We start from the raw sequence: 15,682 nt of genomic DNA, 5'->3' as shown, positions 1-15,682 counted from the left end.
TAAATGTGCTTCTGTGTAACACATTTGCAAGAAACGTGATAAATATATTACATTATGCGCTTTTAAATCCAAAATTATTTATCATTTTCATTCAAATCAGAAATAATTTTTTGTTTTCCGTTAGTCAGACGCGTTAGCTTTTTTTATGATCACTAGATGGCGATAGTTACAATATCGATTGTTGTGTTTACTTGGAAATATGCCCTCACAAAAAGAAAAAGGTTCCTCTCAATACACAACTTTTCCGAAATTAATTTAGAAAAGGGGGGTTTTGTAAAATTTTTTATTAGCTGTTGAAAATAGTATCGTGTACACAAGAGAACAATCCTTTGTTTTTTTCGTCAAAAACACTTTGTTGAAATTTCCAAGAAAAATTCAACGTACCTTCATTCAATTCCGAGATTAAGTTTAAGCCAACAGGTAAGTAAATTGAAAAATCATATGCAGTCGATCCCGCTTATAACGTTCCTACTTAGAGCGACTTATTTTCCTGGTTCCAATAACTAATTCTCATTGAGATTTCCCGTTTAGAACGTTTTCCCGCTTACAACGTTTTTCACGAGGGTATTTTGAGAAACGTTATAAGTGGGATCCACTATAATTTGGAAAGATACTTCAAACCACTGCCGTAGCTGGAGGGGTGACAAGGGGTTCTAGCATGACCGTAATCAGACTGGGGCACTGCTCAAATTTACACTTATTTTGCATAATAGAACCCTTTCAAAAGGGGCCCCAAGAAAGCGCACTACGGCCCTGGGTTCTTTACCCTAATCCCTAAATGTCAGGAAATGACTAATATTCATGGAATTATATGGTCAAATCCATTGTTCTGTCAACCGCCCCTCCCCCTTTCCTCTGAAAGAAATTTCTCGCTACCCCCCGTTTCAAACAACATTTCAGAGAATTGTGGAACAGCAAGAGGGACGATTGAGGATCTCTTCACAACTTATTTTCCGAGGTCGTTTCTCTTTCTCACTCACAAACTTACTGAATCAGAAAAAGAAGACCTCGAAAAAAAAACAAACATACTTGATTATACCAAGTGTGGAAAAAATACAGAATTTTTGTCCTCAATATCATTTTGTAAAAAAGTCATCTCGGAACGATTGAATGTACACCTATGTGTGGAATACCCTGAGAAGCCAAACGCCAGGACAAAAATCAGGGTCCTTAATTAAGGGAATCTTGTGCCAACTATAAACTCTTCCTTGTCCACCGCTCAGACCAGGAAGGGTGCCGAGTTTATTCTTTTTCCGTTCAAAATAATGGAAAGAGGGGATGCCAAAATGGATGCTGGGGTCGGAGAAAGTTGCATTAAGCAGTTGCCTTTAAGCAGCTTCGGCGTTGGACGACAGAGTAAGTTTTCGTTTCTAGTCACGGCCCAGCACGAAATAACCGTAGAGAAAAATATTCAATCGACTTTGAACATGCAATCAATATAAACTAGTGCCCATCCCGAGTAGGTACAATATATAAAAGCACTTCTCAACCTATGGTCAGCGGACCATAAAAAAGTTTCAAATGAAATCGATTCAAAAAATAAGACCAAATAATTCACGAGAGTAGTTAAATTTTCTCTTGAATTTCATATAATTTTCTTTTTATTTATTGATTTGTATACTCATCTCAAAAAATATTTTCCATTTTTAGAAACGTGCCTGTAATGCGGTATTTTCTAGTTTCACAAAATTTGCTAACTTTCGCAGATGGAGAGAAAATAATTATCCCAGTGGTTTTTGGAAATTCTATGCTAGATATTTCAAGTATGAAAAAATGTGCTGCCATCTAGGGAGAAGGTACTAGTCACATATGCTTGATAAAAACAAATAATTGTAACGCTTCTCAACGGTAAGCGAAGATTTTATGCACAAAGCATGCAAATAATATAATTAATGAACACAAAATCTGGTATTTGCACATATTTGGAGTAATATGTTGATGGTTGAAATTTTTTGGAGGTAATTACATTCTGATAATTTCTCAACTAGGGAATTCTTTTACGCTCTGGCTTCTCTTCAATACTTCGAGTTAATCTTTCGCCTTTTACTAAAGATTACCGTGGAGAGGAGCAATTTACATGAGCTTAAGTAATTTTTGGAGCCCCCGAAACGGGGTATTTTAATGTTCAAGTAGGAAGTTTGTGTTCCCGTACGCAAGAGGGGCCGTTTTCAGTTTAATTTTTAATAAACGCTCTGCAACTAAAGCCGGGGCCAAGTGATTTTTCTCCTGCCCTACCTGGCAAATTCTCGAAAACTTCAACTACTTTTCATTTTTTTTTATGAGTGCCCGGGTTGGACCATTGCCGTTAAGACGGCATTGCTGACTAAAGCCGCAATAAGGGTCCCGCTTTTTTTTATAACAGAACAATTTTTTAAGTAATTTCTTGATGACTTTTTTTTTTATTTTTCCTCTTTCATATAAGATTTTTTAGTGTGTACTAATACAATCGAACACGGGTATTACGAAGTTTTCCCTTGTCGCGTGAGTTTCGTATTGTATTTCTATGTTATTTTGATTGCTTATAACGAACACCGATTTCAGCAAAGTACGCTTATAACGAATTTTCAAATAGGAATTGTCACAAATTTCTTTGTTACCTTATCTAAATCTTCTTATCTGTAAATTTACCTTTCACAACGAGCTTGGAACAAAATCTATTTCAGTGTTTTTGAGTACTGCAAAAATGGTAAAATCCTCTCAGCTTCATCTCTTTTTTACTTTGTTCTGTTAAATCCTTAGAGGAGGTATATAGGAAGGAAAGATTAAGTCTATTTTTGTTCCCAAGAATCCAACCCTCAAAACACCTTTTGTGAACATTTGCGCATCTTTCGCTAGATTCGAACGCAGATTGTGGAAGAGTTAGCGTGTGGTGGAGTTATCGAGTTAATTTCCAGAATATCAGAGTGCAAAACACTATAACCACTATTGCTCCACTTACTAAAACACCATTGTTTCGGAAATCGAAACTATATAGCTGCTTGATAGGGAAAATTTGAAGAAAAAAAGGTGACGAAAACGGCAAAAAATTCGAGATTCAACACAGTTCGTTATCAACGATTTGGAACAAAAAGGAATTGAACAGAGCGTTCCTGGATGGTTGAAGAAGAGATTCAGAAAAAGCTCTCAAATTGATGTGGAAGCACTTCCTTTTGAATGGTTTTAAAAAAAGGCAAGCGAAAATGTACAATAATGCCCTTGCTAAAATAAAAGACATTAAATTTTACATGATTTTTAGGCAATAAATTTGATAAGGGCCGGACCTAACTCATAAGTCGCCATCTGGCGTCAGCTGTTGTGAGCTTGGCCTGAGTTAGGTCCGTTTACTGGACACTGCGTTTCAAAGAAGAAGGGGGGGCCCTAAGATGAACGAACCCGTGAACCCACACCAAAACTGTCACTTTTGGGGGAATGCAATGGTTAGACGCCACCCAGATGCGACAGTTATGGGCATTAACGTCGCCACGAAGCAAAAAATGAGCTTCATCTGACCAGAAGATGTTAAAGACCCAGGCGGGATTCTGTTCGATTTTGGAAAAAGCCCACCTTGGCAAATGTTTCTCTCTGTACGGCATCCGCTGCTAAAAGTTCATGACACGACTGCAATCTGTATGGGTACAGATCAAGGATTCCATGAAGAATATTGCGTACGGAGGATGGTGGTAAGCCCTAGAGTCTGGCAGCTTCACGAGCACCGCTGGTCCCTGCAGCTAATTCGGACGCTAACGCTTCCATTTCGGATGCAGCACGGGGCGAACGTGCTTTCCTTAAACATGGTTGTCCGGCTATTACACGATCCTCCAGCGTTCCAGTTTCCCTAAAAATAAATGAAAAAATGTTGGAAATAATAAAAAGTTAATTTCAATGCGCACGAGTGCTTCAGTGGGAAGAAAGAGGGAGGAAATAGTTAGATCACATGGTTTACTCCTTTTTTCGGGACACTCCGCTTACGGGGGTCATATTTTTTTTCGAGTGAGTGCCCCCTTGATGAGGTTGAAGGTAAGACAAATTGCATGGATTAATTTAAACTCGTCCACGACAAATGGAGCTTGCGTTGATACGACCATTTCCATCGCGTCCCGACAAACGAGTGCGACAAATCCAAATAAATCACCAAAATATGTTACGGGTACACAAAAATATTGATGCTACCGGTTAGCACGGTGCCGCAAAAAGAAAAATGTGGAACGCTTCACGATTTTGCGTGTCATCCTTGCGCAGGGGCCATGCTAATCTTCTCTGTATCGTTCCAATTTTAGTATATGTACTGCCGAAGCGAGTACAAGTGTAAATGAATAACGTCTGCTTATATACTGCTAATTTCACACCTGCATTATCGATCAACCGTTATAGTAAATGTGCTTCTGTGTAACACATTTGCAAGAAACGTGATAAATATATTACATTATGCGCTTTTAAATCCAAAATTATTTATCATTTTCATTCAAATCAGAAATAATTTTTTGTTTTCCGTTAGTCAGACGCGTTAGCTTTTTTTATGATCACTAGATGGCGATAGTTACAATATCGATTGTTGTGTTTACTTGGAAATATGCCCTCACAAAAAGAAAAAGGTTCCTCTCAATACACAACTTTTCCGAAATTAATTTAGAAAAGGGGGGTTTTGTAAAATTTTTTATTAGCTGTTGAAAATAGTATCGTGTACACAAGAGAACAATCCTTTGTTTTTTTCGTCAAAAACACTTTGTTGAAATTTCCAAGAAAAATTCAACGTACCTTCATTCAATTCCGAGATTAAGTTTAAGCCAACAGGTAAGTAAATTGAAAAATCATATGCAGTCGATCCCGCTTATAACGTTCCTACTTAGAGCGACTTATTTTCCTGGTTCCAATAACTAATTCTCATTGAGATTTCCCGTTTAGAACGTTTTCCCGCTTACAACGTTTTTCACGAGGGTATTTTGAGAAACGTTATAAGTGGGATCCACTATAATTTGGAAAGATACTTCAAACCACTGCCGTAGCTGGAGGGGTGACAAGGGGTTCTAGCATGACCGTAATCAGACTGGGGCACTGCTCAAATTTACACTTATTTTGCATAATAGAACCCTTTCAAAAGGGGCCCCAAGAAAGCGCACTACGGCCCTGGGTTCTTTACCCTCATCCCTAAATGTCAGGAAATGACTAATATTCATGGAATTATATGGTCAAATCCATTGTTCTGTCAAACGCCCCTCCCCCTTTCCTCTGAAAGAAATTTCTCGCTACCCCCCGTTTCAAACAACATTTCAGAGAATTGTGGAACAGCAAGAGGGACGATTGAGGATCTCTTCACAACTTATTTTCCGAGGTCGTTTCTCTTTCTCACTCACAAACTTACTGAATCAGAAAAAGAAGACCTCGAAAAAAAAACAAACATACTTGATTATACCAAGTGTGGAAAAAATACAGAATTTTTGTCCGCAATATCATTTTGTAAAAAAGTCATCTCGGAACGATTGAATGTACACCTATGTGTGGAATACCCTGAGAAGCCAAACGCCAGGACAAAAATCAGGGTCCTTAATTAAGGGAATCTTGTGCCAACTATAAACTCTTCCTTGTCCACCGCTCAGACCAGGAAGGGTGCCGAGTTTATTCTTTTTCCGTTCAAAATAATGGAAAGAAAGGATGCCAAAATGGATGCTGGGGCCGGAGAAAGTTGCATTAAGCAGTTGCCTTTAAGCAGCTTCGGCGTTGGACGACAGAGTAAGTTTTCGTTTCTAGTCACGGCCCAGCACGAAATAACCGTAGAGAAAAATATTCAATCGACTTTGAACATGCAATCAATATAAACTAGTGCCCATCCCGAGTAGGTACAATATATAAAAGCACTTCTCAACCTATGGTCAGCGGACCATAAAAAAGTTTCAAATGAAATCGATTCAAAAAATAAGACCAAATAATTCACGAGAGTAGTTAAATTTTCTCTTGAATTTCATATAATTTTCTTTTTATTTATTGATTTGTATACTCATCTCAAAAAATATTTTCCATTTTTAGAAACGTGCCTGTAATGCGGTATTTTCTAGTTTCACAAAATTTGCTAACTTTCGCAGATGGAGAGAAAATAATTATCCCAGTGGTTTTTGGAAATTCTATGCTAGATCTTTCAAGTATGAAAAAATGTGCTGCCATCTAGGGAGAAGGTACTAGTCACATATGCTTGATAAAAACAAATAATTGTAACGCTTCTCAATGGTAAGCGAAGATTTTATGCACAAAGCATGCAAATAATATAATTAATGAACACAAAATCTGGTATTTGCACATATTTGGAGTAATATGTTGATGGTTGAAATTTTTTGGAGGTAATTACATTCTGATAATTTCTCAACTAGGGAATTTTTTTACGCTCTGGCTTCTCTTCAATACTTCGAGTTAATCTTTCGCCTTTTACTAAAGATTACCGTGGAGAGGAGCAATTTACATGAGCTTAAGTAATTTTTGGAGCCCCCGAAACGGGGTATTTTAATGTTCAAGTAGGAAGTTTGTGTTCCCGTACGCAAGAGGGGCCGTTTTCAGTTTAATTTTTAATAAACGCTCTGCAACTAAAGCCGGGGCCAAGTGATTTTTCTCCTGCCCTACCTGGCAAATTCTCGAAAACTTCAACTACTTTTCATTTTTTTTTATGAGTGCCCGGGTTGGACCATTGCCGTTAAGACGGCATTGCTGACTAAAGCCGCAATAAGGGTCCCGCTTTTTTTTATAACAGAACAATTTTTTAAGTAATTTCTTGATTACTTTTTTTTTTATTTTTCCTCTTTCATATAAGATTTTTTAGTGTGTACTAATACAATCGAACACGGGTATTACGAAGTTTTCCCTTGTCGCGTGAGTTTCGTATTGTATTTCTATGTTATTTTGATTGCTTATAACGAACACCGATTTCAGCAAAGTACGCTTATAACGAATTTTCAAATAGGAATTGTCACAAATTTCTTTGTTACCTTATCTAAATCTTCTTATCTGTAAATTTACCTTTCACAACGAGCTTGGAACAAAATCTATTTCAGTGTTTTTGAGTACTGCAAAAATGGTAAAATCCTCTCAGCTTCATCTCTTTTTTACTTTGTTCTGTTAAATCCTTAGAGGAGGTATATAGGAAGGAAAGATTAAGTCTATTTTTGTTCCCAAGAATCCAACCCTCAAAACACCTTTTGTGAACATTTGCGCATCTTTCGCTAGATTCGAACGCAGATTGTGGAAGAGTTAGCGTGTGGTGGAGTTATCGAGTTAATTTCCAGAATATCAGAGTGCAAAACACTATAACCACTATTGCTCCACTTACTAAAACACCATTGTTTCGGAAATCGAAACTATATAGCTGCTTGATAGGGAAAATTTGAAGAAAAAAAGGTGACGAAAACGGCAAAAAATTCGAGATTCAACACAGTTCGTTATCAACGATTTGGAACAAAAAGGAATTGAACAGAGCGTTCCTGGATGGTTGAAGAAGAGATTCAGAAAAAGCTCTCAAATTGATGTGGAAGCACTTCCTTTTGAATGGTTTTAAAAAAAGGCAAGCGAAAATGTACAATAATGCCCTTGCTAAAATAAAAGACATTAAATTTTACATGATTTTTAGGCAATAAATTTGATAAGGGCCGGACCTAACTCATAAGTCGCCATCTGGCGTCAGCTGTTGTGAGCTTGGCCTGAGTTAGGTCCGTTTACTGGACACTGCGTTTCAAAGAAGAAGGGGGGGGCCCTAAGATGAACGAACCCGTGAACCCACACCAAAACTGTCACTTTTGTGGGAATGCAATGGTTAGACGCCACCCAGATGCGACAGTTATGGGCATTAACGTCGCCACGAAGCAAAAAATGAGCTTCATCTGACCAGAAGATGTTAAAGACCCAGGCGGGATTCTGTTCGATTTTGGAAAAAGCCCACCTTGGCAAATGTTTCTCTCTGTACGGCATCCGCTGCTAAAAGTTCATGACACGACTGCAATCTGTATGGGTACAGATCAAGGATTCCATGAAGAATATTGCGTACGGAGGATGGTGGTAAGCCCTAGAGTCTGGCAGCTTCACGAGCACCGCTGGTCCCTGCAGCTAATTCGGACGCTAACGCTTCCATTTCGGATGCAGCACGGGGCGAACGTGCTTTCCTTAAACATGGTTGTCCGGCTATTACACGATCCTCCAGCGTTCCAGTTTCCCTAAAAATAAATGAAAAAATGTTGGAAATAATAAAAAGTTAATTTCAATGCGCACGAGTGCTTCAGTGGGAAGAAAGGGGGAGGAAATAGTGAGATCACATGGTTTACTCCTTTTTTCGGGACACTCCGCTTACGGGGGTCATATTTTTTTTCGAGTGAGTGCCCCCTTGATGAGGTTGAAGGTAAGACAAATTGCATGGATTAATTTAAACTCGTCCACGACAAATGGAGCTTGCGTTGATACGACCATTTCCATCGCGTCCCGACAAACGAGTGCGACAAATCCAAATAAATCACCAAAATATGTTACGGGTACACAAAAATATTGATGCTACCGGTTAGCACGGTGCCGCAAAAAGAAAAATGCGGAACGCTTCACGATTTTGCGTGTCATCCTTGCGCAGGGGCCATGCTAATCTTCTCTGTATCGTTCCAATTTTAGTATATGTACTGCCGAAGCGAGTACAAGTGTAAATGAATAACGTCTGCTTATATACTGCTAATTTCACACCTGCATTATCGATGAACCGTTATAGTAAATGTGCTTCTGTGTAACACATTTGCAAGAAACGTGATAAATATATTACATTATGCGCTTTTAAATCCAAAATTATTTATCATTTTCATTCAAATCAGAAATAATTTTTTGTTTTCCGTTAGTCAGACGCGTTAGCTTTTTTTATGATCACTAGATGGCGATAGTTACAATATCGATTGTTGTGTTTACTTGGAAATATGCCCTCACAAAAAGAAAAAGGTTCCTCTCAATACACAACTTTTCCGAAATTAATTTAGAAAAGGGGGGTTTTGTAAAATTTTTTATTAGCTGTTGAAAATAGTATCGTGTACACAAGAGAACAATCCTTTGTTTTTTTCGTCAAAAACACTTTGTTGAAATTTCCAAGAAAAATTCAACGTACCTTCATTCAATTCCGAGATTAAGTTTAAGCCAACAGGTAAGTAAATTGAAAAATCATATGCAGTCGATCCCGCTTATAACGTTCCTACTTAGAGCGACTTATTTTCCTGGTTCCAATAACTAATTCTCATTGAGATTTCCCGTTTAGAACGTTTTCCCGCTTACAACGTTTTTCACGAGGGTATTTTGAGAAACGTTATAAGTGGGATCCACTATAATTTGGAAAGATACTTCAAACCACTGCCGTAGCTGGAGGGGTGACAAGGGGTTCTAGCATGACCGTAATCAGACTGGGGCACTGCTCAAATTTACACTTATTTTGCATAATAGAACCCTTTCAAAAGGGGCCCCAAGAAAGCGCACTACGGCCCTGGGTTCTTTACCCTCATCCCTAAATGTCAGGAAATGACTAATATTCATGGAATTATATGGTCAAATCCATTGTTCTGTCAACCGCCCCTCCCCCTTTCCTCTGAAAGAAATTTCTCGCTACCCCCCGTTTCAAACAACATTTCAGAGAATTGTGGAACAGCAAGAGGGACGATTGAGGATCTCTTCACAACTTATTTTCCGAGGTCGTTTCTCTTTCTCACTCACAAACTTACTGAATCAGAAAAAGAAGACCTCGAAAAAAAAACAAACATACTTGATTATACCAAGTGTGGAAAAAATACAGAATTTTTGTCCGCAATATCATTTTGTAAAAAAGTCATCTCGGAACGATTGAATGTACACCTATGTGTGGAATACCCTGAGAAGCCAAACGCCAGGACAAAAATCAGGGTCCTTAATTAAGGGAATCTTGTGCCAACTATAAACTCTTCCTTGTCCACCGCTCAGACCAGGAAGGGTGCCGAGTTTATTCTTTTTCCGTTCAAAATAATGGAAAGAGGGGATGCCAAAATGGATGCTGGGGCCGGAGAAAGTTGCATTAAGCAGTTGCCTTTAAGCAGCTTCGGCGTTGGACGACAGAGTAAGTTTTCGTTTCTAGTCACGGCCCAGCACGAAATAACCGTAGAGAAAAATATTCAATCGACTTTGAACATGCAATCAATATAAACTAGTGCCCATCCCGAGTAGGTACAATATATAAAAGCACTTCTCAACCTATGGTCAGCGGACCATAAAAAAGTTTCAAATGAAATCGATTCAAAAAATAAGACCAAATAATTCACGAGAGTAGTTAAATTTTCTCTTGAATTTCATATAATTTTCTTTTTATTTATTGATTTGTATACTCATCTCAAAAAATATTTTCCATTTTTAGAAACGTGCCTGTAATGCGGTATTTTCTAGTTTCACAAAATTTGCTAACTTTCGCAGATGGAGAGAAAATAATTATCCCAGTGGTTTTTGGAAATTCTATGCTAGATCTTTCAAGTATGAAAAAATGTGCTGCCATCTAGGGAGAAGGTACTAGTCACATATGCTTGATAAAAACAAATAATTGTAACGCTTCTCAACGGTAAGCGAAGATTTTATGCACAAAGCATGCAAATAATATAATTAATGAACACAAAATCTGGTATTTGCACATATTTGGAGTAATATGTTGATGGTTGAAATTTTTTGGAGGTAATTACATTCTGATAATTTCTCAACTAGGGAATTTTTTTACGCTCTGGCTTCTCTTCAATACTTCGAGTTAATCTTTCGCCTTTTACTAAAGATTACCGTGGAGAGGAGCAATTTACATGAGCTTAAGTAATTTTTGGAGCCCCCGAAACGGGGTATTTTAATGTTCAAGTAGGAAGTTTGTGTTCCCGTACGCAAGAGGGGCCGTTTTCAGTTTAATTTTTAATAAACGCTCTGCAACTAAAGCCGGGGCCAAGTGATTTTTCTCCTGCCCTACCTGGCAAATTCTCGAAAACTTCAACTACTTTTCATTTTTTTTTATGAGTGCCCGGGTTGGACCATTGCCGTTAAGACGGCATTGCTGACTAAAGCCGCAATAAGGGTCCCGCTTTTTTTTATAACAGAACAATTTTTTAAGTAATTTCTTGATGACTTTTTTTTTTATTTTTCCTCTTTCATATAAGATTTTTTAGTGTGTACTAATACAATCGAACACGGGTATTACGAAGTTTTCCCTTGTCGCGTGAGTTTCGTATTGTATTTCTATGTTATTTTGATTGCTTATAACGAACACCGATTTCAGCAAAGTACGCTTATAACGAATTTTCAAATAGGAATTGTCACAAATTTCTTTGTTACCTTATCTAAATCTTCTTATCTGTAAATTTACCTTTCACAACGAGCTTGGAACAAAATCTATTTCAGTGTTTTTGAGTACTGCAAAAATGGTAAAATCCTCTCAGCTTCATCTCTTTTTTACTTTGTTCTGTTAAATCCTTAGAGGAGGTATATAGGAAGGAAAGATTAAGTCTATTTTTGTTCCCAAGAATCCAACCCTCAAAACACCTTTTGTGAACATTTGCGCATCTTTCGCTAGATTCGAACGCAGATTGTGGAAGAGTTAGCGTGTGGTGGAGTTATCGAGTTAATTTCCAGAATATCAGAGTGCAAAACACTATAACCACTATTGCTCCACTTACTAAAACACCATTGTTTCGGAAATCGAAACTATATAGCTGCTTGATAGGGAAAATTTGAAGAAAAAAAGGTGACGAAATCGGCAAAAAATTCGAGATTCAACACAGTTCGTTATCAACGATTTGGAACAAAAAGGAATTGAACAGAGCGTTCCTGGATGGTTGAAGAAGAGATTCAGAAAAAGCTCTCAAATTGATGTGGAAGCACTTCCTTTTGAATGGTTTTAAAAAAAGGCAAGCGAAAATGTACAATAATGCCCTTGCTAAAATAAAAGACATTAAATTTTACATGATTTTTAGGCAATAAATTTGATAAGGGCCGGACCTAACTCATAAGTCGCCATCTGGCGTCAGCTGTTGTGAGCTTGGCCTGAGTTAGGTCCGTTTACTGGACACTGCGTTTCAAAGAAGAAGGGGGGGGCCCTAAGATGAACGAACCCGTGAACCCACACCAAAACTGTCACTTTTGTGGGAATGCAATGGTTAGACGCCACCCAGATGCGACAGTTATGGGCATTAACGTCGCCACGAAGCAAAAAATGAGCTTCATCTGACCAGAAGATGTTAAAGACCCAGGCGGGATTCTGTTCGATTTTGGAAAAAGCCCACCTTGGCAAATGTTTCTCTCTGTACGGCATCCGCTGCTAAAAGTTCATGACACGACTGCAATCTGTATGGGTACAGATCAAGGATTCCATGAAGAATATTGCGTACGGAGGATGGTGGTAAGCCCTAGAGTCTGGCAGCTTCACGAGCACCGCTGGTCCCTGCAGCTAATTCGGACGCTAACGCTTCCATTTCGGATGCAGCACGGGGCGAACGTGCTTTCCTTAAACATGGTTGTCCGGCTATTACACGATCCTCCAGCGTTCCAGTTTCCCTAAAAATAAATGAAAAAATGTTGGAAATAATAAAAAGTTAATTTCAATGCGCACGAGTGCTTCAGTGGGAAGAAAGGGGGAGGAAATAGTGAGATCACATGGTTTACTCCTTTTTTCGGGACACTCCGCTTACGGGGGTCATATTTTTTTTCGAGTGAGTGCCCCCTTGATGAGGTTGAAGGTAAGACAAATTGCATGGATTAATTTAAACTCGTCCACGACAAATGGAGCTTGCGTTGATACGACCATTTCCATCGCGTCCCGACAAACGAGTGCGACAAATCCAAATAAATCACCAAAATATGTTACGGGTACACAAAAATATTGATGCTACCGGTTAGCACGGTGCCGCAAAAAGAAAAATGCGGAACGCTTCACGATTTTGCGTGTCATCCTTGCGCAGGGGCCATGCTAATCTTCTCTGTATCGTTCCAATTTTAGTATATGTACTGCCGAAGCGAGTACAAGTGTAAATGAATAACGTCTGCTTATATACTGCTAATTTCACACCTGCATTATCGATGAACCGTTATAGTAAATGTGCTTCTGTGTAACACATTTGCAAGAAACGTGATAAATATATTACATTATGCGCTTTTAAATCCAAAATTATTTATCATTTTCATTCAAATCAGAAATAATTTTTTGTTTTCCGTTAGTCAGACGCGTTAGCTTTTTTTATGATCACTAGATGGCGATAGTTACAATATCGATTGTTGTGTTTACTTGGAAATATGCCCTCACAAAAAGAAAAAGGTTCCTCTCAATACACAACTTTTCCGAAATTAATTTAGAAAAGGGGGGTTTTGTAAAATTTTTTATTAGCTGTTGAAAATAGTATCGTGTACACAAGAGAACAATCCTTTGTTTTTTTCGTCAAAAACACTTTGTTGAAATTTCCAAGAAAAATTCAACGTACCTTCATTCAATTCCGAGATTAAGTTTAAGCCAACAGGTAAGTAAATTGAAAAATCATATGCAGTCGATCCCGCTTATAACGTTCCTACTTAGAGCGACTTATTTTCCTGGTTCCAATAACTAATTCTCATTGAGATTTCCCGTTTAGAACGTTTTCCCGCTTACAACGTTTTTCACGAGGGTATTTTGAGAAACGTTATAAGTGGGATCCACTATAATTTGGAAAGATACTTCAAACCACTGCCGTAGCTGGAGGGGTGACAAGGGGTTCTAGCATGACCGTAATCAGACTGGGGCACTGCTCAAATTTACACTTATTTTGCATAATAGAACCCTTTCAAAAGGGGCCCCAAGAAAGCGCACTACGGCCCTGGGTTCTTTACCCTCATCCCTAAATGTCAGGAAATGACTAATATTCATGGAATTATATGGTCAAATCCATTGTTCTGTCAACCGCCCCTCCCCCTTTCCTCTGAAAGAAATTTCTCGCTACCCCCCGTTTCAAACAACATTTCAGAGAATTGTGGAACAGCAAGAGGGACGATTGAGGATCTCTTCACAACTTATTTTCCGAGGTCGTTTCTCTTTCTCACTCACAAACTTACTGAATCAGAAAAAGAAGACCTCGAAAAAAAAACAAACATACTTGATTATACCAAGTGTGGAAAAAATACAGAATTTTTGTCCGCAATATCATTTTGTAAAAAAGTCATCTCGGAACGATTGAATGTACACCTATGTGTGGAATACCCTGAGAAGCCAAACGCCAGGACAAAAATCAGGGTCCTTAATTAAGGGAATCTTGTGCCAACTATAAACTCTTCCTTGTCCACCGCTCAGACCAGGAAGGGTGCCGAGTTTATTCTTTTTCCGTTCAAAATAATGGAAAGAGGGGATGCCAAAATGGATGCTGGGGCCGGAGAAAGTTGCATTAAGCAGTTGCCTTTAAGCAGCTTCGGCGTTGGACGACAGAGTAAGTTTTCGTTTCTAGTCACGGCCCAGCACGAAATAACCGTAGAGAAAAATATTCAATCGACTTTGAACATGCAATCAATATAAACTAGTGCCCATCCCGAGTAGGTACAATATATAAAAGCACTTCTCAACCTATGGTCAGCGGACCATAAAAAAGTTTCAAATGAAATCGATTCAAAAAATAAGACCAAATAATTCACGAGAGTAGTTAAATTTTCTCTTGAATTTCATATAATTTTCTTTTTATTTATTGATTTGTATACTCATCTCAAAAAATATTTTCCATTTTTAGAAACGTGCCTGTAATGCGGTATTTTCTAGTTTCACAAAATTTGCTAACTTTCGCAGATGGAGAGAAAATAATTATCCCAGTGGTTTTTGGAAATTCTATGCTAGATCTTTCAAGTATGAAAAAATGTGCTGCCATCTAGGGAGAAGGTACTAGTCACATATGCTTGATAAAAACAAATAATTGTAACGCTTCTCAACGGTAAGCGAAGATTTTATGCACAAAGCATGCAAATAATATAATTAATGAACACAAAATCTGGTATTTGCACATATTTGGAGTAATATGTTGATGGTTGAAATTTTTTGGAGGTAATTACATTCTGATAATTTCTCAACTAGGGAATTTTTTTACGCTCTGGCTTCTCTTCAATACTTCGAGTTAATCTTTCGCCTTTTACTAAAGATTACCGTGGAGAGGAGCAATTTACATGAGCTTAAGTAATTTTTGGAGCCCCCGAAACGGGGTATTTTAATGTTCAAGTAGGAAGTTTGTGTTCCCGTACGCAAGAGGGGCCGTTTTCAGTTTAATTTTTAATAAACGCTCTGCAACTAAAGCCGGGGCCAAGTGATTTTTCTCCTGCCCTACCTGGCAAATTCTCGAAAACTTCAACTACTTTTCATTTTTTTTTATGAGTGCCCGGGTTGGACCATTGCCGTTAAGACGGCATTGCTGACTAAAGCCGCAATAAGGGTCCCGCTTTTTTTTATAACAGAACAATTTTTTAAGTAATTTCTTGATGACTTTTTTTTTTATTTTTCCTCTTTCATATAAGATTTTTTAGTGTGTACTAATACAATCGAACACGGGTATTACGAAGTTTTCCCTTGTCGCGTGAGTTTCGTATTGTATTTCTATGTTATTTTGATTGCTTATAACGAACACCGATTTCAGCAAAGTACGCTTATAACGAATTTTCAAATAGGAATTGTCACAAATTTCTTTGTTACCTTATCTAAATCTTCTTATCTGTAAATTTACCT

The 15,682-nt window shown here is 38.1% G+C and overlaps 7 non-coding genes across 7 annotated transcripts; 4 read left to right on the top strand and 3 right to left on the bottom strand.

Annotated features, from left to right (window-relative positions):
* Positions 1-1,999: 1,999 nt before the first annotated feature.
* On the top strand, positions 2,000-2,116 carry LOC149071567 (U5 spliceosomal RNA). The gene has a single exon (XR_016194621.1). It is a non-coding gene; the product is annotated as a U5 spliceosomal RNA (small nuclear RNA).
* Positions 2,117-4,173: 2,057 nt separating this feature from the next.
* On the bottom strand, positions 4,174-4,280 carry LOC149071566 (U6 spliceosomal RNA). The gene has a single exon (XR_016194650.1). It is a non-coding gene; the product is annotated as a U6 spliceosomal RNA (small nuclear RNA).
* Positions 4,281-6,349: 2,069 nt separating this feature from the next.
* Positions 6,350-6,466, top strand: LOC149071565 (U5 spliceosomal RNA). Its single transcript, XR_016194620.1, has one exon. It is a non-coding gene; the product is annotated as a U5 spliceosomal RNA (small nuclear RNA).
* A 2,058-nt stretch (positions 6,467-8,524) lies between these two features.
* Positions 8,525-8,631, bottom strand: LOC149071564 (U6 spliceosomal RNA). The gene has a single exon (XR_016194660.1). It is a non-coding gene; the product is annotated as a U6 spliceosomal RNA (small nuclear RNA).
* A 2,069-nt stretch (positions 8,632-10,700) lies between these two features.
* On the top strand, positions 10,701-10,817 carry LOC149071563 (U5 spliceosomal RNA). Its single transcript, XR_016194619.1, has one exon. It is a non-coding gene; the product is annotated as a U5 spliceosomal RNA (small nuclear RNA).
* A 2,058-nt stretch (positions 10,818-12,875) lies between these two features.
* On the bottom strand, positions 12,876-12,982 carry LOC149071562 (U6 spliceosomal RNA). The gene has a single exon (XR_016194659.1). It is a non-coding gene; the product is annotated as a U6 spliceosomal RNA (small nuclear RNA).
* A 2,069-nt stretch (positions 12,983-15,051) lies between these two features.
* On the top strand, positions 15,052-15,168 carry LOC149071561 (U5 spliceosomal RNA). The gene has a single exon (XR_016194618.1). It is a non-coding gene; the product is annotated as a U5 spliceosomal RNA (small nuclear RNA).
* The last annotated feature ends 514 nt before the right edge of the window (positions 15,169-15,682 follow it).

Source organism: Pholcus phalangioides, unplaced genomic scaffold (assembly GCF_987345545.1).
Source record: "Pholcus phalangioides strain wild (caught in Gottingen) unplaced genomic scaffold, Ppha-v1.0 ptg000018l_1, whole genome shotgun sequence".
Classification (NCBI taxonomy): domain Eukaryota; kingdom Metazoa; phylum Arthropoda; class Arachnida; order Araneae; family Pholcidae; genus Pholcus; species Pholcus phalangioides.
The sequence above is the reverse complement of the archived record's forward strand: the minus strand, read 5'-3'. Positions and strand labels throughout refer to the sequence as shown.